The following is a 17,840-nucleotide window of genomic DNA, read 5'->3' as shown; positions in this document are numbered from 1 at the left end:
AATGTATCAATAAATGAATGAAAAATGTGTATGTAAAAACTGACAAATGTCATAACTGTAGGGAGATGATAAAATGAAATCTTGTTCATGTCAAAGTGCGAACATACAGATTTAGTCGTTAATTTCAATTCAATTCAATTTTATTTGTATAGCACCAAATCATAATATACATTATCTTGAGGCACTTTACAGGGTAAGGTTGAGACCTTACTTTGTTACAGAGAAAACAGCTGTATAGGTAATGGTGTTATCAATAATAATGACAGATAACAGTGGTTAATAGTAATGATGAGTAGTGGTGGATCTAGATCCTGTTGTTCCAGAGGCAGAGAGACCTGCAGAATGAGGACAGAGAGAGGGAGAGAGAGGAGAAGCACAAACTACGGGAGAGAAAAAAAATACAAAGTTAATGGCATAAAGTAATCGAGGAGAGAGAGAGAGAGAGAGAGAGAGAGAGAGAGAGAGAGAGAGAGGGAGCCCAGTGCATCATGGGAATCCCCCAGCAGTCTAGCTCTATAGCAGCTTAACTAAGGGATGGGTCAGGACATACCCGAGCCAGCCCTAACTATAAGCTTTACTAAACAGGACAGTTTGAAGCCTGATCTTAAAGGTAGAGAGGGGGTCTGCCTCCCGAACCCACACTGGGAGCTGGTTCCACAGGAGAGGAGCCTGATAGCTGAAGGCTCTGCCCCCATTCTACTCTTACAAACTCTGGGAACCACAAGTTGACCTGCATTTAGAGAGCGAAGTGTCCTATTGGGAAAATAGGGAACTATAAGCTCTCCAAGGTACGATGGTGCCTGACCATTAATGGCTTTGTAGGTGAGGAGGAGGATTTTAAATTCTATCCTGGAGTTTACAGGGAGCCAATGCAGAGAAGCTAACACAGGAGAGATGTGATCTCGTTTCCTAGTTCCTGTCAGTACTCGTGCTGCCGCATTCTGGATCAATTGGAGGCTTTTTACTGAACTTTTGGGACATCCTGATAATAAAGAGTTACAGTAGTCCAGTCTTGAGGTAACAAATGCATGAACTAGCTTTTCAGCATCCTTTAGACATAGAATGGGTCTGATTTTAGCAATATTGCGCAGGTGGAAGAAGGCTGTCTTAGAGACTTGCTTTATATGTGAAGTAAAGGACAAGTCCTGGTCAAAAATGACACCAAAGTTTTTGACTGTAGCACTGGAGGCCAAGGTAATGCCATCCAGAGTCAGTATATTATCACATAGTGTATCTCTGAGGTGTTAATCAGGCTGAAAGCATTTCACCTCACAGTCACCAGAAATAAACCCAGCTGAGCACCTGTGGGAGACTTTGGAGCGATATGTTGGACTGCGAGCTCCACCTCCTTCATCTAAACAACAAGTAAGGGAATATGTTAAGGGAGAATAGTTTTCATCCAGTGGAGTCAGAGACTTGGAGCATCTTGTTCTGATTAAGTAGCTTAGCTTCTAGTGTAACTGTGTAGTATATGACATGTGGATGTGAATCCTAATGTCTCTGTTATGTTATAAAGGAACTAATTCCTCAGTGAAAACTCAGCAACTACTTTCACTTTTGTGTGATGATGCCACACAAGAAAACAATTAATGATGAAGTCATGAATAAGTAATGAGTCGTTACTCAGTTGTTGATTCAATTAATCAGGAACCATAAAAGAAGAATGGTTGTTATTTCATTAATATACAGTACTATTCTATTGGTTGTATCCTGTAAAGTATTTTGTTTTATACTGTCTGTGAAAAGTGCTATACAAATAATGAGGGCTGACAAACCTAACTCCACAGCAATGTCTCAAAATGTGACTCCCTGCCCCTTAAACAACCAGTGGACTATTTACAATGACACCAGAAGCAGTGCTACCAACTGTTTTCACTAAAGCTGCACATAAAAGATTTTTCTGAATCTAATGATAATCAAATTCAACTAAACTGACTGTTACTACAAATGTAATTAGCTACTTTTCAAGCAGCTCCTCAATGGCTGTTGCATAGACTGTGTAACTGAAGTATCATGAACATAGCATAGGAATAAATTCACTATTGTTAATTCTGTCTATGTCTGTACAAAACAAAACCAATTTGGACAGTAAAGTTAAGGACTGAAGGTGAAAAGAAAGAAGAGAGAAAAGCAGCAAGTTACCAACAACACCAACAAGTTACCAAACCTCCTTAAAGAGCATTATGTGTTGATGAGATCTGGTCTTATATTGTGGGATATGTACAATGTGACAATGTTGAAGTTATTTACTGTAGATATTTAGTTAGCTATTTATTGTTGTTATTTTGAAAATCCAAATAATGTGAACATTTGGAATTTAAAATATATTTATTTATTCTATAATGGCGATGAACCCTGATTGGAAGGGCCCCCTTGCATTTTTTTGCCTAGGGCCCCACCGGACTTTAGAATCCCCACTGCTCATTCTTTAGTAAAGTGAAGTGTTTAAACCTGAAATCTGCTTAGAGCTTTTTAAAATATGTGAAGGACAATCACAGGGAATTCACAGGGCTGCAGGTCAAACTCTCTGAAGAGAAGTGAGTTTTAGTGAATCATGTGACTGGTGCTGCAAACGTCCTCATGATGAAACTCAGCTCAACATCTTTTTTATTATTTTTTCTGCCTCTTCAGTAAGAAATAGTCAAGCCATTACCATTGACAAGATAATGATAATGATGATCATGTGTGTGTGTGTGTGTGTGTGTGTGTGTGTGTGTAGCTTGGTGACACCACAGGAGGGAACTGTTATGACATGCCCGTTGCCTAGAAACCCAAGGGTGGGGGTGCCTGTCAGGAACCATTTCTACTCCCTCAGGGGAATACACACATATACACAGATTTGTTTTCCAGTGTGTGTGTGTGTGTGTGTGTGTGTGCATGTGTGTGTGTGTGTCTGTTTGGCAGGCTCAAACTGTCTCTTGCGTTCTCTTTGTGTGTCAGTTTGGTCCCCAGGGACCCACAGGAAAACAACTGTACTTGCCAGCTAAATGATGACAAACAATGTCTGAGAGACTGTGTGTGTGTGTGTGTGTGTGTGTGTGTGTGTGTGTGTGTGAGAAACAGATTTCAGCAGCTGGATTTCTGCCAGTCCTCCCCATTAGTTATCAGTGTTTCCCCTGAGGAGCCAATTGCCACAAGTTCTGAAAACTCTAACCTGATCTGATCAGACACAACAGAACAACTGATCAGAGGTCATTACATTTATATTGTTATATTCTGAATATTTGTGACATTAAACAAGGGTCATGCATGAAACGTGTATCTGAAGGAAGTTTTCACAGTGGTCTGGTCATAAGATGAAAGTACATTGATGCGTGTCTGTGTGTGTGTGTCTGTGTGTTTGCGCTAACTGAGCAGCAGCAATAAGATTAGCCATTTTAGCTATAGCTGAAATTAGTCAGTTTTTTGTCTCAGTTTACTTTACCATTAAACAACGCTGTTGTTTTTACTGAAAGATAATTTAAGTGATGTAGTGAGGTGGTAAGTCTAACATAATGTTTTGTTTTCCAGTTGGCAAAAGGAGTCATACAAGACTTATTTCAGACATTTCTACAGTCATGTAGAAACATTATAGAGGGTCTGATAGGTTCTTGTCCATGTAGACACTGTGACCAAAAGTGCCTTGTGGTGTTTACATTTTCATCCCATTTATCAAGAACTCAAAAACTGTTTTGTGAGAGATATTTCAAGATGAATTTTTATTTTGTTCTAAATTGTTTTTCAGAACCTGCACTGATATTAATCCTCAGTGGCATAAAAGCGAGACATGAGAAGGTGCAGACCAAGAAAAGCAGGAACATGGTCAAAGAGAAGTGAACCTGCATTGTATGTACTGCCATTTGAGTTAACGGTGGTCATATTTTTATTTCAATAAATATTTATAAATGAACTGTATAATGCATGTTTTTTCATGAATTAGTTTATAAGTATGATTATGATTACTATTATTATTAACAGTAGAAGCAGCAGTAATAGTAGTAGTAGTAGAAGTAATTTTACTATAGTAACATTAATTAATTTTAATTATCATTAAATACAAAATAAATACTGTACAATGAAATAAAGTTTCATACTGTAAATATATGGTAATTTCCTGACAAAACAGTGAGCAGTATTGTGTTGTAAATTTACAAGAATACAGTAAAGAACATGTATTTCTAGTAAATAAACTGCAATTAAAAAATACAGGAAGAAACCGTAAAAAACACAGTACAGTACAGACAAAGCTACTGACAGATAATTACTGTAAATTCACACTTAAAAGTCTTACAGTGTATGCAGTGAGTATTTATTAGCTTTTGGTCATTTCATTAAGCATTTGCACCATGCACACATGATATAAGTGAAATAATTACAATGTTAAAATACATTTTAACTTTGGCCCCTTTGTGAAACAGGACTCAAGATTAGGAAATTGGCTCATACAGTATTACCAATGAATTAAATGAGCACAAATGTAATTTTTTAGGGTCCATAGGCACTGAGAGTAACAGGACATTGTTTGGTGGACAGGGACATACTGTACTGTTAAGGTACTTCAGAGACACTGGACTTTTTACTTGACTCTATAGCAAGTCCATTGAATTGTGCGCTGTCCCTGCAAATCAAATCAAATCAAATCAAATCAAATCAAATCAAATCAAATCAAATCAAATCAAATCAAATCAAATCAAATCAAATCAAATCAAATCAAATCGTGAAAATATATAATCATTTTATAAAAAAACAATGGTTACAGATGAGGAGAATAGTTAGAATTTTTTACACCTTAACCAGCTATTCTTTTTAAATTTTTATTGGACAGTGTTAATCCAATAATTTTAATAATCTAATATATCACATAACACTGTATGGAAGAGCTTCTGTCTACATAGATGATTAATTTTAGTTTGATTAAAGTACATTTTGCTGCTAATATTTTATCCTTTGACTGAAGTAAATTTTTTTGAGTGCAGGACTACGTTTGAGTATTTTTATAGTTTTGCTTAATTAAATGTTTGTTCCACTGTTTCCTGAAAGACATGCTGCTGGAAATGTAATATTTCAGTGAAGTTCAGCAACAAATTAAATTCCTTTCATATTGCAGTGGAGGCAGAAATCGTAGCGATAAATATCTCCAGCTGACACAAATAAAAACCAAAACTAATTTCAAAAAAGTGTGTTTTTTTGAAGCTTGGTTGAACTAATCTTGTAACATTTTCCATTTTCCACTGCAGTCTTAAGGCACAGAGACCAGGCACAACCTCAGTAATTATCACCAATCACACAAGGTCCTCAGGTTATAGTGGTCCTGTGTGAGGGGGCTTTATTGAGACACTTGATCAGCTCAGGCCCTGCCACAGCCTTTTGTTGGGTGTCAGTCTTTTAAGTATCCGGGTGGGCTGGACGTCTTCATCACCTCTCTGCATCTAGCTGTCTATTGTACTAAGGTCTTGTATTCAGTGAAAGCCTCTTACTGGACCTCCCTCACTCACTTTTGCCAGTGAAGGTTAGCCACAGTCAGCACAACAGTTGTATTGGACTGCTCCATGCTCTCTACAGTTGTTTAGTGTTTGGCCTCCATACAGCCAGAGAGCAGACAAAGCCTCTTATGCTGCCAAGGGAGCCTGTGAGTACAAGTACCTAATGGGTGACTGCCCTCTCTTCACATGGCTCTCACATCAGTAAAGCCTCTTATCAGAGTCCCTCTTCAGCCTCAACTCTAAATGGACATTAATTGATACTTCACCTCTCAGAAAGCTGCTCATTTGGCATCAAAACCTGTTCAAATCTATTGATGACAATGTTTTTAATGTGGTTCCAGGGATATGGAGGACTTGAGGTGTTTGAATTCAAAAAGTTTTTCTATTGTGAACCACCTGTATTCTTTAGGAAAAGTTTGGATTTATTTTGTATTGAAGTTGTGATGGTATACAGTTTGGAAAGGCAGCATATTTGTACAACAACTGTCAAACACGGAGGTACAAAATGGCTTAGACCAACAATTAAAGAAAAAGGTTGTTGTGTGTGTATGTAGTTAATTAGTGAAAATTATTTGCAGTATAGACATTCATGATTAATATTTTGATTGACCTTGGCCCACTTTTAGAAAATGTCCTCACCAGATGTTCCCTGTGTGGCACCAGTCTGCGTTTTGTTAATCTTTGCTGCCTATTTTGCTTGCTGCACGTGTAACATCTAGTTCCTGCAGTTCCAAAAAATTCCAAGGATTTGATCAATTTTAATCTTCATTGCACCTCCTCTCCTCCTGGATAAATCCCCTCCATTTTGTTAATGAAATCTCCATCACAGTAATGAAGCCTTAAGTGTAATTGTGGCATCTCTGAGTTTGTGTGTGTGTGTGTGTGTGGCTTTCCAGGTGAGAATTAATGAATTAATTCATGAATAGAGGTCTATATTTGTGTGCTAGTGGTTGCAGATGCACTGGTGACCTGTTAAAAACCACATGATCTTGTTGAGTCACTGGCTCTTAAACTTGAACATTTAACAAATACAAAGGGGTCTGAGAAGTGACGAGTGAGTCATGTAGAGTTTCGTATCAGATGCCTGGTCACAATGTTAAAAACAATCACTTTTCCGTTCCATGAGTTTTATGTGATAACAAGCTTTGTCAAAGTGTTTATTCTTCCATTCAGAGCTCAGGAGAGGACAGTAAACACTGGCACACGTTATTTGGGGTAAATGTTGATCCAAGGCAATGTTAGCTATTCTTAGGGCATCCAGAGGCAGCCAACATACTTCAGTTAGTAGCACTGACAACCATTCAGTTTGTTAAGTCAGCGTTAAGCTCCTGTCGTTATGAGTCAAGCTGAACTCTTGACTGAGCATCCCAACTGGAATTCTCTCCATTCTGCCACTCATTCATCCACAGCAGCAACAAACTGAGCCCAGAGCACTGAGGGCTTCAGGTAGTGAATCTGAGCTGCTGAATGGTTTCATAGACCTGCTCTGTGGCTGTATTTAGATCTGCTGCAGCTGTATTGAGATGTACTGAGCCGTATTAAGACGTAGGCACAGAGTATTGAAGCTGTATTGAGAAGCACTGAGGTTGAATTGAAATGTTTTGAGCCATATTTAAATTGTACTGAAGCCGTATTGAAGCTGTATTGAGATGTATCAGAGCACAGCTAATTTAAGCTGAGCAGCAGAGAATGTCGTGCTTTGTAGCCCGATGGGATTGTCCATGCTGCAGCAGCAGGGCATTGTGGTCTAAAAGGATCCACCATGCTATTGTGGCATTAGGAGATTGTCCACAGTAGAAGGTAAGAAAAGGAGAAAAGCCATGAAGAGAAGGAGCACTCGAGCTGCCAGAGGTGATGTAAGTCTGCTCGGCCGTGTGTTGTCTGTCTGGGCTCTCTGTCCCAATAGGAGGGCTGGGCTCAGATTAAATGTGTCCAGTGTGTGGCCCAGAGCTGCTATGCTGTGTGATGTGTGGCCTGGGCCAGCCTCTCTATTTGATACGTGGATCAGTTTGACCTCCACATTTGATGTGCAGAGCAGCCTAGCCCTTTTTTGTCCAGAGGAAAAGCTTCTAATACTCACAGCAAAGACTTTGAAAAGGCTCCGCTTAGGTGCTGCTGCAACAAACAAACAACCAAAACTCTGCTTCATGTCCACACTGAATGGTCATTTGATTATCACTCCAATAGGCAGTCTAGCATTTCATCAGGTGTTTCTGTCTGTTTATTAGTAGAAATATTTCCGACCACGGAGGTCAGATTCATTTGAGAGAGCAGTGAGTTGAAGTCTTTGGTTGACCGGAGTAACATAAACACTATTTCTGCAGAATTTAAAATATTAACTGTGACCCATGACTGAACACCGTCCATTTGATTTTCAGTATAAACCCACACACTGGTGTATGCTGTGGATGCATGCATTCGACCCTATTTTCTCCTATGAGTCATGTTTATAAGCAAACATACTCACACAAAGGATTTGATGGGTACTAGATACGGGGCACTAAATGTGGTTTTCTTTAAGCTAGTATACAGATGCAGAATAAAAATACATGCTGCTTATATCTGTTACCAAATTGATCATGACTGAGCTGCTATGAACAATATTAAAATGTATCTGTTGAAGGACAAAAGGCTTGAAGATGCTCCACTTTTCAAAAACCTTGTTTAAGCTTTCGAACTATGACAAAGGCATGAGTGGAGCAACTGGAGGCAGCATTGCCACACAGAGTGGACCTGAGGGATGATGTTGGAGTATATTAACCTGATTTGCTGGTGACATGATTAGATACGTGTATTTGGACCTTTAAAGTGAACCAGAGCTGACTCCAGTGTTTACACTGTTTACCTGCAGCCTTTGTTCATGCCTCATCCATCCAGATCTCCAGTGAGTTTAAATAAAAGAAGATGAGGGTGGGGCAGTCAAGGGCCCGTCCCCATGGACTCGGCGCTGCCAACACCCCAGAAGAGTCACCAGCTGAACATTCAGGACACTGGTGTCACCAGACATCTGATTCCTGTTGGTGTCCACATATGACCTAAATCTGATCTGAAAATATGAGATTCCACATCTCACATGTTCATGATATGTATGTCCTGTGTGTGACATGTGTGAGGAGAAATCAATTATTGTATCAGTGCTCAGTGAATTTTTTTGTGGAGCTGTGTGTATCGGCTGAGTGAAACAGTTTTATTTATTCCACTTAGGCGCTCAGTGGTGGGAGATTGAATGAGAGAATAATTGCTTTGATAGGATTCCTTCTTCTATTGACACTTGACAAGCTTCCATTGTGGTCACAACCTGCAAGTCTTTTATTTATTTGTTATCAGAGGCTGCAGGACGGCAGCAATCATCACAGTACAGTTTATTTATTAGGGCCTGTGTGTACAGGGGTCTCTGAGGGAAAAAATCTCCCACTGGTTGAAATAAGGATGTCAAAGTGAATCAAACACTGAACTGATTCCCATCTGCTCAGAGTGGTTTCATTTCACTTCGCCTTTATCTATCAGTCTGTCCACTCCGTCTGTCTGTCTCTTTATTTGTCTGTAAAAGGCAGAGTGCTTCCTTGTCACAATACCACCTAGCTGTGATTACCATGCAAATGTATTTCATTAGGATGTAAATTATCAACATAATGATGATTTTTAATTAGAATGTAAATGATGATTATTTGTATGAAGATATCAGCAGCTGTGGGAGAAAAGGGTGACAGCGAGCTGTTGTCTCTCTGACTGACTGTCTGACTGAATGGATGGATGCCTGCTCTTTCATTCATCTACTAACAATATTCTGTTCTTCCCTCCTCTTTCATTCCTCCCTCTGTTTCTCTTTCTGTTCTTCCTGCCCGAGGTGTTGGAGATGCACACACACACACACACACACACACACACGTTCACATTCATTTAATTCACCGATCGTCAGTTTGCAGCAGCTGAAGTTCCAGTGAGCAGAAACAGAATGAATCTCTCTCTTAGAGGTGTGCTGACTTTGTCTCCATTCAGTTGTCACGTGAACATTGCTAAACTAATGCCAGGATCAAACTACAACAGTGGTAATGGTCCAACTATCATGGCCCAAAGAGTTGTCTAGTGAATCATACCATTTCCACACTTTAACCAGCATTCAGATGAGTTCATTTCATTTTATTTATTTAATGGAGACAATGCAGTTAAACATAGTTCAATACAGAGCATGAACAGAGAATTTTCAACTCTGTCCCTACTTGGGTTTTAGATGTACTTTGTAATCAAAATAGTCAGTTTTCATTATCATAAAACCACAATACACTACAGATATGAAAGTAGAGTAAAATACTATACTGAAATGCATTATGGGATAGCCAGTTGTGGGTTGAGCTCCCCCAAAAGGGTCTCAGAAAGTTAACAAATACACATGAATAATAAAAGAAAAATAAAGTTAAAATCTTGTGTTGTGCCATCAGTTACTTTAAATGTATGCATGTGTTGCTGTGTGTGGATCTGGTCTCAGATCAATGACTGTCAACGACTGGCTACTGGAGCATAACTCCAATTCTTCCAGAAATCACAAATGAATTATGAAATTAATTTAGTTATGAAACAGCCCTACAGTTTTCATCAGGTACACTGAGCTTTTTTGCCTTGTGATATCTGGTATCAGGCAGTGACAGCTTTCTCACTCCTCTCCTGAAGCTGTGCACAGCTTTTCACAGAAAGACAAAGAATATCATGGAGCCTGATCCAGCATTGAAGAAACTATGGATAAAGCACAAAACCACCCAATTCTGGGCCTCATCTGGCACTGTCTAGGCAGATGGACCCCCTTCTCTTCATGTATTTATTTATTTTTCACTTTGGTTCGGTTTAAGATGGCTTCATTGTCCAATGTAAACAAGTATTTTTATGATGAAAAGCAGCACAGAGAACTGGCTGCCTGTTCAGACAGGCACAGCTTGGAAACTCTAATTCAGTTTGTGGCATTCAGTGTGTGAACATGTAAACACAGACTTTTCCAAGTAAACACAGATTGAGACTAGAACAACATCTGTAACCATGGTGACTGTATTCAGCAAAGATGGCGGCAGCTTCAGCCTCAAAATGCTCAGAAGACGTGAAATAAAAAATGCAACAAAAATGAGACTAAAATGTCACTGATGAAAACAGGGAGTAGAAAGTTTATGTTCGGTTTTGTTTTTGAGACTGACAGACAAACTAAATCAACATTAGGTGCAAAAATGAACATTTGTGGCCACAGGCTCCTCAAAGTTTATGGTTTTTCAGCATGTCTGAGACTGTGGTTCTCAGCCAGAAAAAAGTGGACTGAGTTGTTGCCCCAAGTTAAGGAATTAAAGTATCTTGGGGATTTGTTCACGAGTGATGGTAAAATGGAGTGGGAGATTGACAGATGGATCGGTGCAGTGTCAGCACTAATTCAGATGTTTTACTCGGCCATTGTGGTGAAGAGGGGCTGAGCCAGAAGGCAAAGCTCTTGATTTACCAGCCTTCACCTGTGGTCAAAGAGGGACATCTGTAACATCCTGCTTAGCCTGCTGCCATCATGTGCCATCAAGTGCACAGAAAAACTACAGAATGGTTTGTCTCCTGCTACACAGCCATCCACCACTCTGACCTCCACATCCTTATTTTTGGCCTCACTTCATAAAGAGTGTACTACTAACATTTACACTCATCAAGAATGGAGCTGACAGAAAGGCCAGAAAGGCCACGATCACTTGTGGACAGCAGAGACCACGTCAGGTTCCACTTCCTGTCACCAAGAGCAGAAACCTGAGGCTGCAATGGACGCAGGCTCAGCAACCACTGGTGGTGGTGTGATGGTGTGGGGAATGTTTTCTTGACTCACTTTGGGCCTTAACACCAATCAGTGCTGGTCTGAATGTCTCAGTCTGTCTGAGTGTTGTTGCTGACCATGTTCACCCTTCATGGCCACAGTTCACCATCTTCTGATGGCTCCTTCCTGCAGGATAATGCTCCACGTCTCAAACTGGTTTCAACATGACAGTGAGTTCAGTTCAGGCTCCAGATCTGGATCCAGTAGAACACCTTGTGATGTGGTAGATTGGCAGCGTGAATGTGCAGCTGACAAATCTGCAGAAATGATGTGATGCAGTCAGGTCAACATGGAGCAGAGTCTCAGAGGAAAGTTTCCATCATCTGGTGGATCCATGACATGAAGAAATGAGGCTGTTTGAGAGCAGAGTAGGAACTTGGTGAATGCAAATTTATTCAATGTAACCTTTATACATAAATATTTATTTAAAGGTTATTGTTTTAACATATTTAAATTGTCATATTTGCATTAATAAATTATTATTGGCATTAATACTGGAGTCCTTGAACTGTTCTTGAATGAAAAATGTGAATTTAAATTTTTACACTTTCTTTTTCTAAATGTCTTTAATTATGGGATTAGATTTCTCCATAATTTCTCCATATTAAATGACAAAATACATTGTCCATGTGTTCTAAAACAATACCCATTTATTTTATGATGCTCCAACCTGTCATATCTCATCTGTTTAGGTTGAGGAGTGTATGTTTCTGTTTCATTCATTATTTCCTGTTTTATTTTGAAGTACTCACCTCTTGTCTAACTTTCTGCCCTTGTGTTTCCTTGCGTGTATGATTACCTGTTTCACCTGTATCTAACTGTATCTATCAAACTGTTTCAGTACTTACGCTGTGCCTCAATTCTCATATTTCCAAATTCAAGTGCATAAGTGCGTTTACACTGACAACTACGGCAACCTGCAGGGCACTATGAGCACTATGATGCTCTCAAAACCATCAAAATATTGAGTGTAAAATGATGGACACTTCTCCCTCTCTGAAGTTACCATCTTGGCTACATAGTGGAAAGGGAGGGACCACCAACATATTCTCAAATACAACAAAAACTACGTCTTCATTAAGGTAAGCTCCGTGGTCATGGTTACAGTTAGCCTGACTGTGGTCATGCTTTAAAAAAAACAAAAAACAAAACACTGACAGACAAACAGCAGACCCATCCATCCACCTCCTCCTCCCTATGCTGACTGTGTCGCTCTTAACAGTGGCCTGCAGAGACTTTTACAGAGGGAGAAACAGAGAATAAACCGACCGGATTAACAGAAAGAGGAGAATATTAATATGAAACTAAAAAGCAGAACAGAATCAAAAGGCTGTGGTATTATGTCACATGGCGTAAGTTATAATCTGTTACTTTTCCACATTAAAATGTATAAAATGACTAGGTCTACATTATATATGTTGTTGAGTTGTGTTCTGACACTATAACAAATGTGTTCTCAAAATCAATTCCCAAATCACAGAAATCTGTGACAAAGGTTGTTTTTGATGTGAACCTGTTTTATTCTGTGGTGTGATGGTTTTAATCCCCCATCTGTTGGTTATGGTCAGACGGACAATTCTGTGGATAATTTGGCTGCTGGTTAAAACCTATTGAACACTGTTTCATATGTTATAAGAGAAACAATCGAACCAAAGGTTAGCAACAGTCTTAGCTTCCCACCCTTCCCTGATGTCCTGTGTCCGCCGTACAGCATTGGGGAAATGCTGACTTTAAACGTTAAACAGTTTCATTAACTTCAGCAGAATTCCTTCAAAGAGTAAAAATATCTTTATATATCAAATATCAAGTCTGCAGGGATTTACAGTTAGTGCTCACTTAATGATAAGAATATAATTTATCAGGTAGGAGGTGGCAATCAAAGGTAAATAGATTTTGAATACTTGTGATTGAAATGTGGTTCAAGTCTTACTTCCTATGGGTGTGGCCTAAATTTGATTAGAATTTCGATCTCATATATTATTGTGAATATGACTCCAAATCAAGCTGAAGGACGAGAGGTGTGGATGCAGTGAGAGTAGCTGAATGCTATGTTGGAAAGCCTTGGAAAATGGGTGTGGTGCATCATCTTGTGTGCACACACACGCGCGCGCACACACACACACACACACACACAATCATAGTCCCTTTATGACCAGAATAACCTAATGATCTTGTCATCACTCTTGTTTCAGTGATGGAAGGTAGGACGCCATCATTGATCACTCTGCAAATGCTCTTTGATGATGAGAATTCCTATAATGCTGTTTGATGCAGACAGTAATTGATAGGTGCTGACATGATGTGGATTGTGTGAGATGTAATGGAATGAAACTTTTCAGAGTGAAGCTGCAGGTCATCTGTCTTGATCCCCTCTCTCTTTCTCTCTGTGACAGCCGTCAGCTCTTCTTTCTCTCTCTCTTTTTTCCAGTCTTTTGTTAGGTAAATGAGGAGAGGTTGACCCCATTCTCATTTTGCAGCCACCCGCTGGCCGATGGAAGACAGAAAGAAATGACGGGCTGAATGAATGAATGAAACAGAGGGAGAGAGCCAATGAATAGTTTTTTTTCCTTTTCAAAAGTGTATGAAATTTGTGTGAACCTCTACATGTGTGTGCGTGTGTGTGTGCAGTTGCAATATTCTGAGTATTCTGAATGTCATTTCCTAGTTCCCTGCCAGCTCCTGTTGCTAGCTTCACCTAACTTCACACGATTCCTATCAACCATTCCAAATCTGAACTCTTTTGATTGATTGCAGTGCTTCATTTATCCACCACACTGAGCTCCAGTGTGGTGGATATGGAGGTGGTCAGGGTGGATGGTGTCGTCTGCACGGAACAGATTCTGGAGTCCAGGGTTCGCATCCTGACTCTTATCTACTGTTAGGTTTAAGGCAACAAAAGCACACTGACGAAAGTTGGGGAAAGATTGTGGTTTTGTTTAATGTTAATAAACTCACTGGGCCCTCTCTTACATTTGGTTCAAAGTACAACACAAATTTCAGACTGACTCAGTTGTTATTATCCTGTTCATACACCCAGCATCCATGGCTGTGTTGGTCTGAAAATGAGGTGTGGTAAGGAACATTGTTATTGTGAGGCAACAGAAAGTGCACAACTGACCAACAAAAACCTGGTCTGAAGTCAGTGTTGCAGTTATTTTAAAGATGCTTTCACTGTTCACTGTTATTTTAAAGACGCACTATAAAGAGAGTAAGAGTAACACACAAGCAGAGTGAGCTGATAATGTGCCTCAGATGTTTGGATATGTTCACTGAAACATTAGAATACAGAAGGTTGGAGTTATATACTGCATATAAAACTAGGTGTAGACTCCAGGTCTGCCTTAAAGCTGCATTCTATCTAATGACCATCAGGGGGCGACTCCACTGGTTGTGAAAAGAAGTCTGATTGTATTGAACTCCGTGTAAAAATGTCTCTACTTCTCATTTGATTTATTACTTCAGTAAAGGTTTTCCTGATGAGTTTATGGTCTCAGTCTCTAGTTTCATGTCTTCTTCTTCAATTATGGTCCATTTAGTGTGATTGACAGACTGTACCACACAGCGACCTGCCTGACAATCAGGATAGAGGACAGAGCAGGTCAGCTCCACCCCTCACTCCTCCTCAGCTCCACCCTCTCCTCCAAATATGGTTTCTTTTGTTTTCAAAACACCAAGATGGCGACGGACAAATTACAAACTGGAGGCTTCAAAACAGCAGTCCACAAACCACTGGGTGATGTCACAGTGGGTTGGAACAGTCTTTGTGGCATATTGTATGTTGCACAATGTTGCCATGTGTCATGGACGTCTCCTTGACATAAATGAGGCTCTGCAAAGAAGCTTCTTTCCTACTACTTGGTAAATCCACCACAGTCTCCCATTCATCAACTAAATTTGGTTCATAATGAACCTAGGATTTATTTATACTTCTCACAATAAACATAAAAGATGTCTAACATTCTGATTAGTGCTGTTACATCTGTGTAGAGCTGTGTGCAGAGCATTGAGTCACTCAGCCCTTCATTCGCCTCAGGACACACAGAACTGCTGCTGCTGTGTGTCAGGACTGGGCTCACTGTTCAGGACTGGATTCAGCATAGTTAACTGTGTCCCGTATTTTCCCATCTAAAAGTGTTGAAAAACCACCCACTACGGCCATGTTTTGATGTTTTGTGTTTATTAATGTTTCCGCTAACGGTTTGCTGTATGTTTTGATCATTTAGGACGTGTACTTTAATTGTTTGATGGGTTTGGCAAAGTGTTGGTCATGGCTGCTAGCACGCCATAAACAAAAACTAGCATGTGGTAAATGAGTATCTGTGTGAAGTCTGTGTAAACGGTGCAGAGCATAGCTTTTATTATTTTTGGTAGATGCTAATTGTTGCTTGGTTCAGAGATATCGTTATTAAGAGAGTTTACTTTCCTTGCCCCGCAAGGTTCTGCAGCCAGCAGCCACGGTGTTAAAGAGCCCATGCAGACTGTTTGGAATAAATGCTCAGCTACAGCCTCGTCACAATCCCGAACTTAGCGTCTGGTGCCTCCTTTCTCTCCGCACGACACTCCTCCACAAATATTACATCAAAACACAACGCAGAGTCTTGGGGAGGTGTAGAGGGAAAGGCAGCGGATGCACAGAGCGTGTGGGTTACATTTACACTGCTCTTTCTTCTTACTCTTGCCAAGAAGGAGTGTCTGGGCAGAAACCGATACAGTTCTATAAGGCTGGCTCACTAAATTCATGTCAGGGAAAAATGTAAACCAGTGCTGTTACAAGACTGAAAAATATGAATCGATTTTTTTTTAATTTTAATTGATTTTGAATCTGTAGAGAAAGAATCATGATTCTCATGGGAATTGATTTTTCTTGCACACCTCTAGTAGTTATGGTAATATGACATGTTTAGGTGCCCTGTTAGCATGCTAGCACCCTTTCTCTGTTTCTCATCCTCTCTTTCACCTGTGCTGTCTGTGTTTTCTCCACATGCTCTATGCACAGACTGAACCTTGATGTGTATGTACATGTGACCAGTCATGACAGGCAGACATCATACCATCAGATTAATTGTGTCTGGGTCTGACAGTCTTCAGTTCTGAGTGACTGTAGCTGTGTCGTGTTGTTTTCATTTTACTGTTCAACACTGGCCTGATGCTTCAAGCCAACCAGACCTCCAGAAAGTCCCCCAGCACTCCCATTGCCCATTGCAGGCATGTTGAAAATTAGCTCACGTCACAGATAATTTGTGTTTAATGAAGGGATGAGCAGCTTTCTTTCAAAGGTTATTTTGATGATGGTTATGAAGGGAAACACGCAACTTCCCAGTGTCGATGCAATTTTATCACATCCACTCCTCAGCACATCGTAGCCATCACACTGTGACTATTTCCGTACATCTGTACGGTGCTTTCGGTACAGCTGCACAATAAGATTTGTCCTGTGTGTGTTGTAGTTAACATGTTGCTCCAAAATTTCCCAGAGGTATTTATGGGCAGAGATGTGTCTGTCTGCAACAGCCATAGCACGTGACTTACATCATTTTCAGTTAGGCGAGTATGGAAGGGTACACATTTTTTCTCTAAATTGATTACATTTACTACATTTTAACATTAACTGAAGTTCCTGGCATGTATCTGCATCTTTTACGTCGGCAGTCTGGCTGATACCAGCTCCTGACAGTCCCTGCTCACTGCCCAGACCATCAGTCTACGACTGCCGGACTCTTGTTTGGCAAGAGTCCTCTCCTCTCCTCTCCTTTATTCTTTCAATGCTCAATCACCTGAACCCAGTTACCCCATCATTCACTCTTTATATATACCTGCCATTGTCACCAGTTCATTGTCAGTTTGCCTTTTTCTGTTCTCAGTGAATTTGCAACCTGTCTGTGTCCTGTTGTCTGCATCTGCCTGATCATCCAGCCTGTTGTCATTAAAGGTCCCTCATTGCTCTCTGCCAGCCTTCGACTTCTGTGTTTGTGTTTTCCCTTCTTGAGCTGCTATAAATGTTACAAAATGAAGGTAAACAAAGTGGACATTGTGTGTAATGACACTGTGCCCAGATTTATAGATATACATCAGCTGTTGTGATGCCTTCAGATGGCTGCATGGTGCCGCATAATCTAGAAATTCTGTGTCTCGCCTATTTTTCCACATGTGATGTGTTTGAGAAAAGACCTGTTGACAGCCATTGTGAGTCATTCTGAACGGTTGCAGCACTGCATGCTGGAAGTTGTGTCATCACAAAAATGTAGAAAAAATGTAGTAGATGTCAACCAGCAACCATCAACACAACAGCCATGTGCTCCGCTAACAAGTGTGTCCCAAGGTTTTTGTTCTGTTGTGTATTCTCTACATATAAACACACATCCCTGATACACAAGCTGAGCTCTCGTCATAGAAACTCCAAGTCCGTACTGGAGGGGATGGAGACGAGAGTCCACTTCAGATTGATGCTTTTCTCATGGGGCAGTACATTTTCTATATAGCAGATATATTCAGTTTCAACAAATAAAAATGTGTTATAAAAAATCCATAACAATAATATAGAATGCAACAAG

The sequence above is a fragment of the Trachinotus anak genome, unplaced genomic scaffold (assembly GCF_046630095.1).
Source record: "Trachinotus anak isolate AG129_WGS33_773 ecotype Australia unplaced genomic scaffold, CSIRO_AGI_Tana_v1 ptg000002l, whole genome shotgun sequence".
In the NCBI taxonomy this organism is placed as follows: Eukaryota; Metazoa; Chordata; class Actinopteri; order Carangiformes; family Carangidae; genus Trachinotus; species Trachinotus anak.
Note: the sequence above shows the minus strand (reverse complement) of the source record.